This window comes from Cyprinus carpio, chromosome B4, assembly GCF_018340385.1.
Source record: "Cyprinus carpio isolate SPL01 chromosome B4, ASM1834038v1, whole genome shotgun sequence".
Classification (NCBI taxonomy): Eukaryota; Metazoa; Chordata; class Actinopteri; order Cypriniformes; family Cyprinidae; genus Cyprinus; species Cyprinus carpio.
The window spans coordinates 3,925,285-3,938,719 of record NC_056600.1 but is presented as its reverse complement, the minus strand read 5'-3'; the positions used below and the strand labels follow the sequence as shown (position 1 = coordinate 3,938,719).

Sequence of the window (13,435 nt, the reverse complement as noted above, 5' to 3'; positions counted from 1 at the left end):
GTTTGCAGTCTGGTTGTTAGTTCGTCGTCAAATATTTGTCTGTAGGTTTTTCTCGTGCCTTGCCTTGCCAGTCTAGTTTTGTCTGTTTCACCTACGGGGTAGTTTTTGTTTGTTTATCTTATTTTTTTTTATTATTAAAGAGCCCTTCTCTCTGCATCATTGAGTCCTTGCCTCATCCCTCTACCGGAACCCTGACACTTGGTTCAATGATCTGTTTGAATCACTACTCAACACTTTTAACACTCACCCCTGCATGGCATTTTAACATCTGTGCATACAAGTGACTATAATGATGTATTGAATGCCAATGAATCTCTCCAGAGAAAGAGCGCTTTTATGCGTTAAGAGAGACATGAGCAGTCAGGCTACAGTAATGGAGAATATAGGTGCAGTTATGAATGTAGAGATGTAAAATTAATGGGGCCTTGTTGAAACAGTTCCTTTGTTAGTTTTAAAACAATATAATTGTTGAAGACGTTGTGCATACTATACTCTCTCTTTCTCCTTTTTCTCTCTCACTTGCTGTCTTCCACCAATGAATTTTGAGTGTTACACTGAAGAAAACAAAAAATGACATTAGGTCTCCAGAGTTTTGTCATTTAGCTATCAACTTTGTCAGGGTACTATGTTTGCAGATGTTTCTTCTAAGATTCTGGAAATAAACATAGAAACAACTAAGATACTAATTGACAGAGTCAAATTTTGGATTACAAAATGAAAGAGCACACCACCCCCAAATAAATAAAGATTTAAAATTTTAAAGAATCTTGTTTAACCTGTCTTTCCACAAAATGAAAGTCAATGTGTTCCCAAACAACACTATGTACTTTTTAAATCTGTTCATTTAAGAGAAAAAAAATAAGCCATACAGATATGGAACCAAATGAGGAAGGATGTGTAAATAATGACAGAATTTTCATTTTAGGTTGAACTATCCCAGTGTATCAAGGGGACCTCTATCTGAATTTCCTCTGTGCCAAGCTTAGGCCAGGGGGAAAAGTACAAACAAAGTTGGGCTGAGGGAACTCTGCTGGGACAGAAAATGAGATTTATTTATCTCTTTCTCCCTCCTTTAAAAATTCAGAGAATAGCAATTTATATTCAAGAGGAGATGCAGTTTGTGCTCTAAATTCTCCACTACATTCTGAAAGTAACCACAGGCGCTGAGGAAAAGGCAAGAAAGGGACCTAATCTTTCTTCCACATACAAACAGGGCATGCCAAGCTCTCTGTCAGAGTGCCGGGTAAAAGAATAAACAAGAGAAACACCAGTGGCGCTGCTACAGGCCTCTTTTCACCATGCGGTGCATCCTCTAATGAGGAAAAGCTTCTCAAATCTGCTTCTTTAAAATTCTGCTTCTGTCCCTGGCACATTCACACCTAGCTGGACAAAAACACATTATAACCTGGCTAGAAATAACTATGGCGAGAGGAGATATGCTTTTTTAGGCACACTGAAATATAAACCTCATTCAACAGATTTTCTGTTTTAGGTGATTACTTTAATGCCCTGCTTTCCTTTTGACCAAATTATTTTAAACTAGATTTTAACATTTAAATACATGCATTTGGCAGAAGCTTGTGCAAAGTGTACTTCTGAGAACTGGACCCATGACCTTGTCAGATGAGCTACAAGAACATTTTCTATCTCTTTTAGATTTGACCACTACAATGGCCAGTGTTAGGTGTTTGTCTGTGAAGTTGGTAAAGTGTTCCAAGTGGTTTCTAGGCTTGTGCATGTGAAAATACATGTAAGAAAGAAAATATGAAATCACATTTTCATATTCAAGTACTAATTACATACAAAGTTGGAATAGCCTTCATGTTAAGCAGTTGGAACAGAGTTAACTGCAGAGTTTCAGTACAACCCTACCTTGCAAGCACAGTAGAAATGTGCACAATAGTGAAAGCTTGTCTCAAAAGTATGACTGAAAAAGGTTAGGAAGGTGAAGCGGGAACAGGCCAGCGATTCGTCTGTGGGATTCACGGGAAATCAATTTGTGGTAGTACGGTCACACAATGGTAGGCTTCAAAGAGACCCCCAAAACAGCATATGATAGAAAGAGTGTTTGTGCAGACTCTCTCACTGTGTCATGTTAAACATGAATGGTGCTTTTTGATATTTGAAGCTGCTGTGTTATTTAATTATGGTGAATAAGGAAATCCAGAACGTGAATGAGATCCATCAATCAAAGAAAAAGAGATTGGAAATGTGCATGAATCATACAAAACATTACTCATGTTGTTGTTGCAAAGATTTGACCTGTACCCTTTGTACCTTCTTCAGAAGACACTGCTGCCCTCCTGCAAAGAATCAAGATGTGGGAGAATTTTACCAAAACTAAAATTTTCAGATCTTATTCCTTGGAGGATCTTGTGCGAGTGATTTCAGATGTGCCTGTTTTATCCATTTATCAAACACTGTGCTACAGTTGCAAAGCTCAGGCTTGTCACTTGTGTTTGTATCTCATCTCAATTGTCCCTGGAGAAAATCTTGACTGAGTCTGCCACTGAACAAGGCTGAACGATGCACAACCAGTTAGGTGTTTAAAATTCTTGTAATAACCTTCAGGATCAGATACTGGGGTAAATGAAAAAGTCATGTCAGCATGACAGGAAATAGAGGTAGCATTGAATAAAGGCTCCAATTGTTATAGGCTCCCTGTTATAACGTAAATTGTACTCTGTCATATCTACTGCAAACATATAGATTCTGCTTTTTTTTTCAGTAATTGGATGCCAGTCCTTTGAATCAGACAGCTATTTTAATGGAGTAAAAGTTTCAGATCCTAGTTTCCTATATATATATATATATATATATATATATAGTCCTTTGAATCTTCTCTATCCTTGACATGGAGATTGACAGCTAAACATCACAAATTTCTGCCCTAATTAAGAAAAAGTGCTTTAGTTGTATCTGATTGAACCACTTTCATCTAAGAACCAAGACTGACTGGAAAAAATTTCACTATATGAAGGACATAATAGTAGATGACCACTTTCCACCCAGTCCACAATGACATTTACACATAAAACTAAAACACATAAAAAGAATGAGGACTTTTTAACCTTTCGTGAATCATGCTGGTGCCCACACACAAGGCAGAATTGTGACTATAGATATGACATCAGGTATATGGGTTACAGTGATGTTAGGAACAAACAAAAAACTATTACAAAACATCCAATTACACATAAGATGATACTGACCCAAAGAAGAAGCAATATGGCAAGGTCTGATTATAGTTAGTCTCATTTATTCTGAATGTGTTGCACACGTTAAAATGTCACTAGTAATGGATTTTTTTTTTCAATTTTTAAAGCATTTCCCTTGCACTGACATTTAAAGGCATGAAAACTCAGATGAAACAGCCTTAGGGTGACAACAGAGATGGCCGACTCGCTTTGTTTAGCGTTTTAATTACAAATTTGATGGGACATGGCTCAGTTAGGACAAATTAGGATGTGGTAAAATAGAAAATTATGCTAAAGGTTTTAATGAACATATTGGAGGTAGCAGTGCACTGGTGCCTAAAGATGTGAGCAGAAAAATGTTTGATCTTTCTTTATTGTAAATACCTAAAGAAAGCTCAGTTGCAACACATTCCAGCCATTAAATGCAATGTGACCTTGCAGCACACGGGGACAAAACAAGTGTACTTCACAATGCATCCTTAAATAATATAGTGATAATATAGTTATACAAACCTGATTCCAAAAAAGTTGTGACACTGTACAAATTGTGAAAAAAAACTGAATGCAATGATGTGGAAGTTTCAAATTTCAATATTTTATTCAGAATACAACATAGATGACATATCAAATGTTTAAACTGAGAAAATGTATCAATTTAAGGGAAAAAAGTTAATTTAAAATTTCATGGCATCAACATGTCAAAAAAGTTGGGACAAGGCCATGTTTACCACTTTGTGGCATCCCCTCTTTTTATAACAGTCTGCAAACGACTGAGGAGAGAAGTTGCTCAAGTTTAGGAATAGGAATGTTGTCCCATTCTTGTCTAATACAGGCTTCTAGTTGCTCAACTGTCTTAGAAAACATTTGGCGCATCATAAAGAGGAAGATGCAACAAAGAAGATCTATGGGTGAAAGATCTGGACTGCAGGCTGGCCATTTCAGTACCCGGATCCTTCTTCTACGCAGCCATGATGTTGTTATTGATGCAGTATGTGGTCTGGCATTGTCATGTTGGAAATTGCAAGGTCTTCCCTGAAAGAGACGACGTCTGGATGGGAGCATATGTTGTTCTAGAACTTAGATATACCTTTCAGCATTGATGGTGCCTTTCCAGATGTGTAAGCTGCCCATGCCACACACACTCATGAAACCCCATATCATCAGAGATGCAGGCTTCTGAACTAAGCGCTGATAACAACTTGGGTTGTCCTTGTCCTCTTTAGTCCGGATGACATGGCGTCCCAGTTTTCCAAAAAGAACTTCAAATTTTGATTCATCTGACCACAGAACAGTTTTCCACTTTGCCATAGTCCATTTTAAATGAGCCTTGGCCCAGAGAAAATGCCTGCGCTTCTTGATCATGTTTAGATATGGCTTATTTTTTGACCTATAGAGTTTTAGCCAGCAACGGCGAATGGCAAGGTGGATTGTGTTCACCGACAATGTTTTCTGGAAGTATTCCTGAGCCCATGTTGTGATTTCCATTACAGTAGCATTACTGTATGTGATGCAGTGCCGTCTAAGGGCCCAAAGATCACGGGCATCCAGTATGGTTTTTTTGAATCTTTGGATGATATTAAGCACTGTACTGTAGATGATGATAACTTCAAACTCCTTGCAATTTTTTCTCTGAGAAACTCCTTTCTGATATTGCTCCACTATTTTTCGCCACAGCATTGGGAGAATTGGTGATCCTCTGCCCATCTTGACTTCTGAGAGACACTGCCACTCTGAGAGGCTCTTTTTATACCCAATCATGTTGCCAATTGACCTAATAAGTTGCAAATTGGTCCTCCAGCTGTTTCTTATATGTACATTTAACTTTTCTGGCCTCTTATTGCTACCTGTCCCAACTTTTTTGGAATGTGTAGCTCTCATGAAATCCAAAATGAGCCAATATTTTGGCATGACATTTCAAAATGTCTCACTTTCAACATTTGATATGTTATCTATATTCTATTGTGAATAAAATATAAGTTTATGAGATTTGTAAATTATTCCATTCCTTTTTTGCTCACAATTTGTATTTCTTTTTTGGAATCGGGTTTGTAGATATTTAGCATGAAAATGAATCTGTAGAATAAGCTTTAAAGAGACATAAGGTTACATAAGGTTTCTCATCTGAATGGCTGACTTTTCTTAAAAAAAAAAAACAAACAAAAACAAAAAACAATCCAAGTACTGCATACACTCAAGATGAGAAACAATATTCAGGTCCTTTGGAAACACCCTACATACTGTTAGTGTAGGAAACAGCTAAATTATAAGCAGAACTTTGCCTCTTAGAATCATTTTGTCTGATTTGATGGTTTAGTGCCTGACAGGACACAGGGGCACTTTATACATTATAGCAGCTGCCAAGTAGCACTAATGAACGATGAGGTTGTCTGAACAGAAATAAGGTCAGCCTTTGGTTGAAAGAGCTGATTGGGAAATCTTGTCCCTTTGGGCATTGAAAAAAATGAAAAGGTAGCTGTAATAACCCTGGAAACCAGAAGGGGGCAATGAAAGCCAAATGAGTTTACCATGGTTTGTATATGTTCCTTTATCTCTCTGTGCTTTTCTCCTTTTCTCTCTCACCATTTTTCTGCCTACGTCACAGTCTACCATAAAGGCAAGGCTACACAACATATAAAAAATTATGCCAACAAAATTATGCCAACTAAATATTACAAATGTAACTGGTCTTTTTTTCTCCAAACCAAAACAACCAAGGCATGACCATTTCACTGCTGCCAACAGAAAGAGCTACTCTTTAAATATATCGCACTTAGGGTGCTTTCACACGTGTAGATCGATTGTTTGTTTGGAAACAGGGATTCAAATTATTGCGATGTTGCTTTTTATTCTTGGTGCGGTTCGCTTTCAACATTATGCTAAAGGTTTTAATGAACATATTGGAGGTAGCAGTGCACTGGTGCCTAAAGATGTGCGCAGAAAAATGTTTGATCTTTCTTTATTGGAAATACCTAAAGAAAGCTCAGTTGCAACACACTCCAGCCATTAAATGCAATGTGACCTTGCAGCACACGGGGACAAAACAAATTACCTGACGACACAATGGTGATAGGCCTGATCATTGACAACGATGAGATGGCCTACAGAAAGGAGGTGAGCACTCTGACTAAATGGTGTCAGGAGAACCACCTCTCACTCAACATTGACAAGACCAAGGAGCTGGTGGTGGATTTCAGGAGACAAAGCAGAGAACACACACACCATCACCATCGACAAGACACCTGTGGAGTGGGTAAACAGCTTTAAGTTCCTCGGCGTTCACATCAGTGAGGATCTCACCTGGTCTACACACACTGATGCAGTGCTGAAGAAAGCAAATCAATGCCTCTTCTTCCTGAGCTGGCTGAGGAAGTTTGGAATGAGCCCCATTATCCTCAAAACATTCTACACCTGCACTATAGAGAGCATCCTGACGGGCTGCATCAATGCCTGGTTTGGAAACAGCACCGCTGGCAACCGCAAAGCTCTGAAAAGGGTCGTGCGCACTGCCAGCCATATTGTTGTAGGTGAGCTTCCCTCCCTCCAGGACATCTACACCAGGCAGTGTATAAGGAAAGCCCGGAGGATCATCAGTGACTCCAGCCATCCTTCCCACAGACTGCTCTCTCTGCTGCCCTCAGGAAGACGTCTCCGCAGCATCTGATCCCGCACTAGCCGACTGAGGGATAGCTTTTTCCCTCAGGCTATCAGACTAATGAACAGTCAAAACTAATACACCCTACAGCATACTTCCACAATATGGTATGCCACACACTGCACTTTACCATCAACAGTTCAACACTGAACTATACATACACACTGCATTTCATACAATAATCTACCTGCTACCACCGGATACCATCCAATGCACATCCATGACATTTTTTGTATCCAGTTCATGTACAATCAGTTGCACCTTAGCATATTTTTATGCGTATATATGTCTACATAATGTAGAATGTGTACATAAAGTGTATAGTGTATAATGTGTAGTGCTAACTGTATGTACGTATTACGTATAATGTGTATTGCTAACTGTAAGCATGTCTAATAGTACACTGTGTGTACTGACTATATGTATGTGCATATTACACATTTTCATCTGCTGTAGTCTGTATGGTTATATGTAAATTGTTTCTGCAATTTTTGGAGCACGCTCCCAAGAATTTCACTCACCAAGGCACATGTGCTGTGGTGATGTGACAATAAAAGTGACTTGACTTTCACAAGGCAAAGTTTCTAAATGGACCAAAATTGTTAATAAGTCACACTGTCCTCTCATTGGTCAAAGTTCCACTATTTATTTTCAGGAATTTCGCTCATAGCTGTCATCGGTCATGATGGAAAGACAACAGCTTCGAGTGCATATTGTTGTTTTTTTGTAGCTGTCGTTATATTAATTTATTAATTTATCATTTTGAGCAGGAGTCCAGGATTCGTTGGGAAAACATTATTAAAATGCACCTACTACGAAGAGCAATAAGATGGCATTAAAAAAGGAAAAGGCACGCTCTGATTTTGAATGGCGAAGACGTGCTCACCCACAGACATCGTCTACTGCTTTTCACAGAACTTATGCAATTTTCATTATATATTGTGATATAGCCTGGTTCGTTGGTCCGTTGGATCAGATTGCTTTCTCACTGCAACCGAGCTGCTCGAGAGTTTGTTTTCAATCGAGCCGAGACGACCTCGTTCAGGCGATCTCGGACCGACTGTTTTGGCACGGATCCGAGTGTGATTGCCCTGTTTTGTTCACATATACCCAAACGAACCGAGCTAAGGGGGGAAACGTGCCAAGTTCTGAAACAACGGGCCAAGTGTGGAAGCACCCTTAATTCATCTGAAGGAATGCATTTCGGTGAACTCTGAATTTAGATTTATAGGGCCAGCTTTATTAAACAGGGCAAATTGGCGTTAGAGTGCAATTCCATAAAAATGCCGATGGCAGGGGAAAATTCTGCGGGTGATTTACTGACAATGCATACATTAAAGAACACAGACGCAGCCAGATAATTTCCATAATAACCAGAGCAATCTAATCTACAGAGCAATCTAAATTACCTCCTGCTTTAAGACATGCTTTGTTGGGGGGCATTAAATAATGGCGCAAATACCAGTAATTTGATGAGTGCAAATGTTAGTAAATAGCGTTGCGTGATTCATTTTAATGCTCTCCTCCCATAAATTTTGTGTCTGAAAGGGAAACATATTCAAATACACAATTGCATATTCAATAATGTCAGGTGCAAAAACAAGGTGTCCATACCTTTTCAGCGCTAATTCTTCACTGTCTTTAGTAAATCCTCAAAGTAATATTTTAACGCCAAAAGACAGTTTGTTAGTAAATCTGGCCCTTACAGAAGAACGCTGATCAGGTCTATTGTGCATATCCACAATAGTCCTGGTATCCAAGGTGGAAAAATTCCCTATACTTACCCACCTTTTCCAAAAAGTTACCTCAATCATTGCAGCACCATTAGTTACATACATCTGCTTGGCTGATAGTGTCTCAGCAGACTGAAAATTTGCTTAGCAAAACTATTTAGAAGAAACAAGAGGGAAAAAGTTAAGATTCAAGACTGCACATTCACTCACATTTGACTTGAGCTGCTGGAATAGCATACCGTCAGCACATAGACAGGGCGGAGAAAGGACTGGAGCCACAGGTCAGATTTGGACAGTGGCCATTTCAATTTGTCACTTGGATTACTGTAGATTGAACAGACTGCTACAGACACCAGGGACAATGATAGCAGCTCAGGCAGTATGACAGATTCTCTAAAAAGTTTTACTTTCTCAAGAGTCATTTTGTGTAACAATATAATTTTCAGGGTTGTGAACATGGCCAAATGGACTAAAATGAAAAGGCATATTTTATATAAAAAAAATAATAATAAAAATTGTATTGAGTGATATTTTCTTTTAATAAAAAAAGAAAAAAAAAACTCAAAAAGTCATATTCCCATTGAGTTGCTAGTAATTTTCAAGTCTTTTGTGCCTTGTGCTATATAGGCCATTGCTAGGATGTTCTTGGTGCCTGAAAGAGCCTAACCGCATGTTTTTTTTTTTTTTCACAGGTTTTATTGCCAAAACTGCAAGTCAGATTTTAGAACACTAATGAGCAAGATGAGCTAAGTGCAGAAATGTAATACTTATGTAAGCCTTACCTTAAGAAGTGATGCTTTCTTTAGCAAATATCAATATAACTTATTACCTTATATCCATGAAGCATCTCCAATTCTGTCATTATCTTACTTTTGCTTTTTTTGTGTTGCTGTCACTTGCCTGCATTGTCTCTCCTCCTCTTCTCTGTAATTGCTTTCTCAGCTCATCCTGATCGTCATTTAACATTCTGCTCCACTGAGATGGTGAATGCTGAAGTACTAGACACTCCAGGAGTGAGTGAGATGCATTTGTTGCATCGAACTCCATCCCACCAGAGACTTGATAAGGACAAACTCCAGCTTGTTCTTGAAAGCACATGGGGAAATTTAAAAGAGAAGATCCTGCTGGAGATGGAGAGGCACAATGGTTATGGGATTCACTGTAAGATGAAATCTCCTGTAATACTGTTATTGACAATGATTATATTGTTATTATAATCTTTATCACTGTGGTCATCAAAACACAAATTCCTTCCTCATGTTCCCTCTACCCTTCTTTTTCATTTGATACTTTTGTAGCCTCCACATTTTGACACAAGTATAATTCCTTAAATGTATAAACAACTTTTTTTTTTTTTTTTTTAAGTCAAGCTTTGGTACTCTTGAATAGTTTAGTCATTTTATTAATTTTAATGAAACCAATGATGATTGACATACCTGGGCACATGAAATGCAGCAGAAAAAAGTAGGGTCCAAACACTTCTGGAGGCAACAGTGATTGCTTATTTCTGATGTGACGAATATGAACTAGGCAACTAAGTAAACAGGCAGTTTCAAATTATAATTTCCAACCTACACCAGAGTGACCAAAAAACACCAATGATTTCAATTTGCATAGATAAAAGTGGAATAAAATAAAAATTTATTGGTGCTTAGGAAGATGTACAATAGTACTTCAATTATCTTAAGGTATTAAAGCAACTACATAGTTTGGTGTGTTTTTGCAAATTTGAAGACCCCTATAGTTAAGTAAGTGTTTGTAGATGTATGACGTAATTACAGTGGATAGCCATACAAGTGGGCTGCATCTGAAATCACATACTCTGACTGTGCACATATTTTGAACTAATAATAATGTAGAAACCAGTAAAAAGGGTTGCTCTATATGGTTAACTGTGTATAGTATGAAAGTAATAGGGACGTTTTCCATTTGTCATGTTGTCATTGTCATGTAACCTACCTGCGTCAGATGTGTTGCTTTCCTGCCATTCACAAATCCTCTCTGTGGACTCATGGGATAGAAAAGTGTCCACCAGATGCACACTTCAGAATCTTGCCGGAAATAGTGTGTCATCCAGAGACTTTTTGCCAACTGTTTTATGAATAATGTGATTCCAGACATACTATTCTGTTCACATATTGTTTGCCACCTACTGTAAAGTTGAGAAGTATGAGATTTTAAATGCATCCGTACATACTTCCAGAACAGATGTTTTTGGGGAGCATTGGAGATAAACAGAAGCATTACATATTACATTACTGATTTCGTGAATTTCGTACATAAAATATACTTTGAAGTACATGAAAAAGGTACACAATTTGTCAACAATATAACAACAAGTATCAAAAACTATTACATTGTTTATAGCATAAACGTTTGTCAGGTTTAAATCATGTCGTTGACACTGTGAACACTGTGACGACGATCATTGGCACTTGCCGATTCATTCATCTCAAAATACTTTCCAACTTAACGTTACCTGACAAAAGTGCCATTATTGTGAGAAAGAATAACGGTGATGTACTTACCTTAATCAAAGGGGGGCACAATTGTTGTTTGAAGCCACAAAGCCGCCTTTGACACTTCTACGTTTCTCTTCAGCTGCCGTAAATTCTTTCAAATCTGGCGCTCTGCGTCTGTTGTCCGATTGTTGTCCGGTCATTAGCGTCAGCGTCTTGACATCACAACATTTTTTTTTTTTTTTTTTTTTAATACATTTGGCAATTTTATGTTTGCATATGTTGTGTATTTAGACTTGCTCTAGTCTTGCATCATTTCCTACAGTTTTATAAATTGGCTGCAGAGCTGGACCATCTGGAACTGCCACAGCTGGATTTTGTGTTTGAATATGTTGTGTTTTTAGAGTTGAATATGAGGTACTAATACAAACAACAAAAGTGGAATGGCGAGACGTGCTCACCCAAGATCGTGCTTTTCACAAACTTATGCAATTTTTCATTATATATTGTGATAGGCCTATCCAACAAAAGTGGTGCAAGATGTGAAAGAAGTCTGTTCTGTTTAGTGTAGTAATTTAGTACAGGGGTTCCCAATATTTGCTTGTGTGTGTATCTCTTTTTGTAAATAATAATTTCAGGTCTTCTTGGAGTCTCTACTAATGAGCTGATGACTTGAATCAGGTGCTTTTGTTTGATTAAATAGTTGGCGCAATACCGGTACAGGAGACTGAAGAGTGTGTTGGGTGCCTCCATAAATTAGCGCCGTGTGGTGTCGGAAAGGGACCAGGGTTGGCTAACCACTATGTCATGCATTATTGTTTCTGTGACGACATCACACAAATTTTTTTTTTTTTTTTTTTTTTATAACATTTGCACATGTTATTTTTGTGCCTGTATTAACACATTACAGCCCACATGAGCCACGTGGTGCTATGTTCCAGAAGCAGCACTGAGAGTAAGGTATATGTTTCTTGCCCTGCATCATACATTGAACTCAGCAGAAAATATGTTGAAAATGAGCAGCACACCTTGGGAACCACACTATGCCTGCATTAGTTTCTTGTGACGAATTTAGTTGCACAGTTTTTTTTTTTTTTTTTTTTTTTTTGTGCAATATAAGCTCTTATGAAGCAACATACAATCATGGAATGAACTACTCCTTCATTGTTTCAAATAAGACATAATTCAGGCTTGATACAGGTTCCACACAAAGTAACAGACTCAATTAAATTGAACTGAATTCAGATTATTAAGCAGTTTAGGGCCACAATTTTGGGTTTGTTTCATGTTGATTACCATTTAGATGTAAATAAAATTTAATCAAAATCAAGTCAGTAATAATTCTCAGTGGCTCCCTTTCAACAACCATTTTATCATTTATGGTAGTAGTCGAAGGAAATGCTCAATAAAATCACTTTATCTTCTTATTCAGTTATGTAGTGTTTTCACAGTGAGAGCTTGCCACTGTAGTTGGTCTGTGGTCTTACATTGACAATATGGGGGTATGGGGGTTGTATTTGAGGTTCAAGGGGAAGAAGCAGAAGGAGAATGTTGTTCTTGTTTGAATTTGTTGTTATTGGTGTTGTTGTTTTTGCTTTTGTTTTTTTTTGTTAAAGTTTTTCCATCCTTACCCATCAGAGTGAAACACAAGTTGTTGTCCAAGCCTTCAGCAAACTATTTCAGACTATATCCTTTATCTATTTGAAATGCATGCTGCATGATGTCTTAAAATACTGCTAAGATGAGTTTATTTTTTCCAGTGTTCAGGTCAAGGAACCCTAAGGCCAATCATGCAGACTCTTTTTGTTTTTTTCTTTCCTTCTCTCTTTTAGTTTTGTCAGTGACTAACTAAAAGTTAGACAGTAGCTCAGCTTTAAGTAAGTAGTTTTCTAATGTGATCTTTAATAAGTGCTGCATCACTAATTAAAGGTCCAAGCACCGAAGGGTTTGTTTTTGTACAGATTTTCTTCATCTTCTTCTTTTTCTACCCTAAAAGTGTATGGTCAGCCAAAACCGTAGGTCCAAAACACCAAATTTGGCAGAATTGTCCCAAATGGTCATATCTCTGCAACCATTCACTTTACAATCAAAATTATTTTTCCTCTGATTCTCTGAGTATAACTGAACAAAACCTATATCTAGGATTTATTTATTTATTTATTTGTTTTTGTTTTTTTGCCATGCCTAAAATTATTCCACCATTTTTTATAAATCTATTTTTATTTTTCAAACTCCTCCTAGACCATTTGCCCAATTAAAGCTAAATGTCGAAAGTGTCATCTAGAGGCCCTGATGACAAAATGAATTTGGTTTAGAAGATTAATAAGTGGATTAATAAGTGCATGGAGCAATGGCTACAAAATGAATGGTCTAATATCTTCTAAACAGTTTTGA

The 13,435-nt window shown here is 37.6% G+C and overlaps 1 long non-coding RNA gene across 2 annotated transcripts; it reads right to left on the bottom strand.

Annotated features, from left to right (window-relative positions):
* Positions 1-9,227: 9,227 nt before the first annotated feature.
* LOC122137256 lies at positions 9,228-11,411 on the bottom strand. Of its 2 annotated transcripts, XR_006154712.1 has the most exons (4): positions 11,111-11,411; positions 10,542-10,734; positions 10,019-10,116; positions 9,228-9,706 (listed from the first exon to the last, which is right to left on the bottom strand). It is a non-coding gene; the product is annotated as an uncharacterized LOC122137256 (long non-coding RNA). The 2 variants fall into 2 exon arrangements; XR_006154711.1 differs by lacking the exon at positions 10,019-10,116.
* Between the last annotated feature and the right edge of the window lie 2,024 nt (positions 11,412-13,435).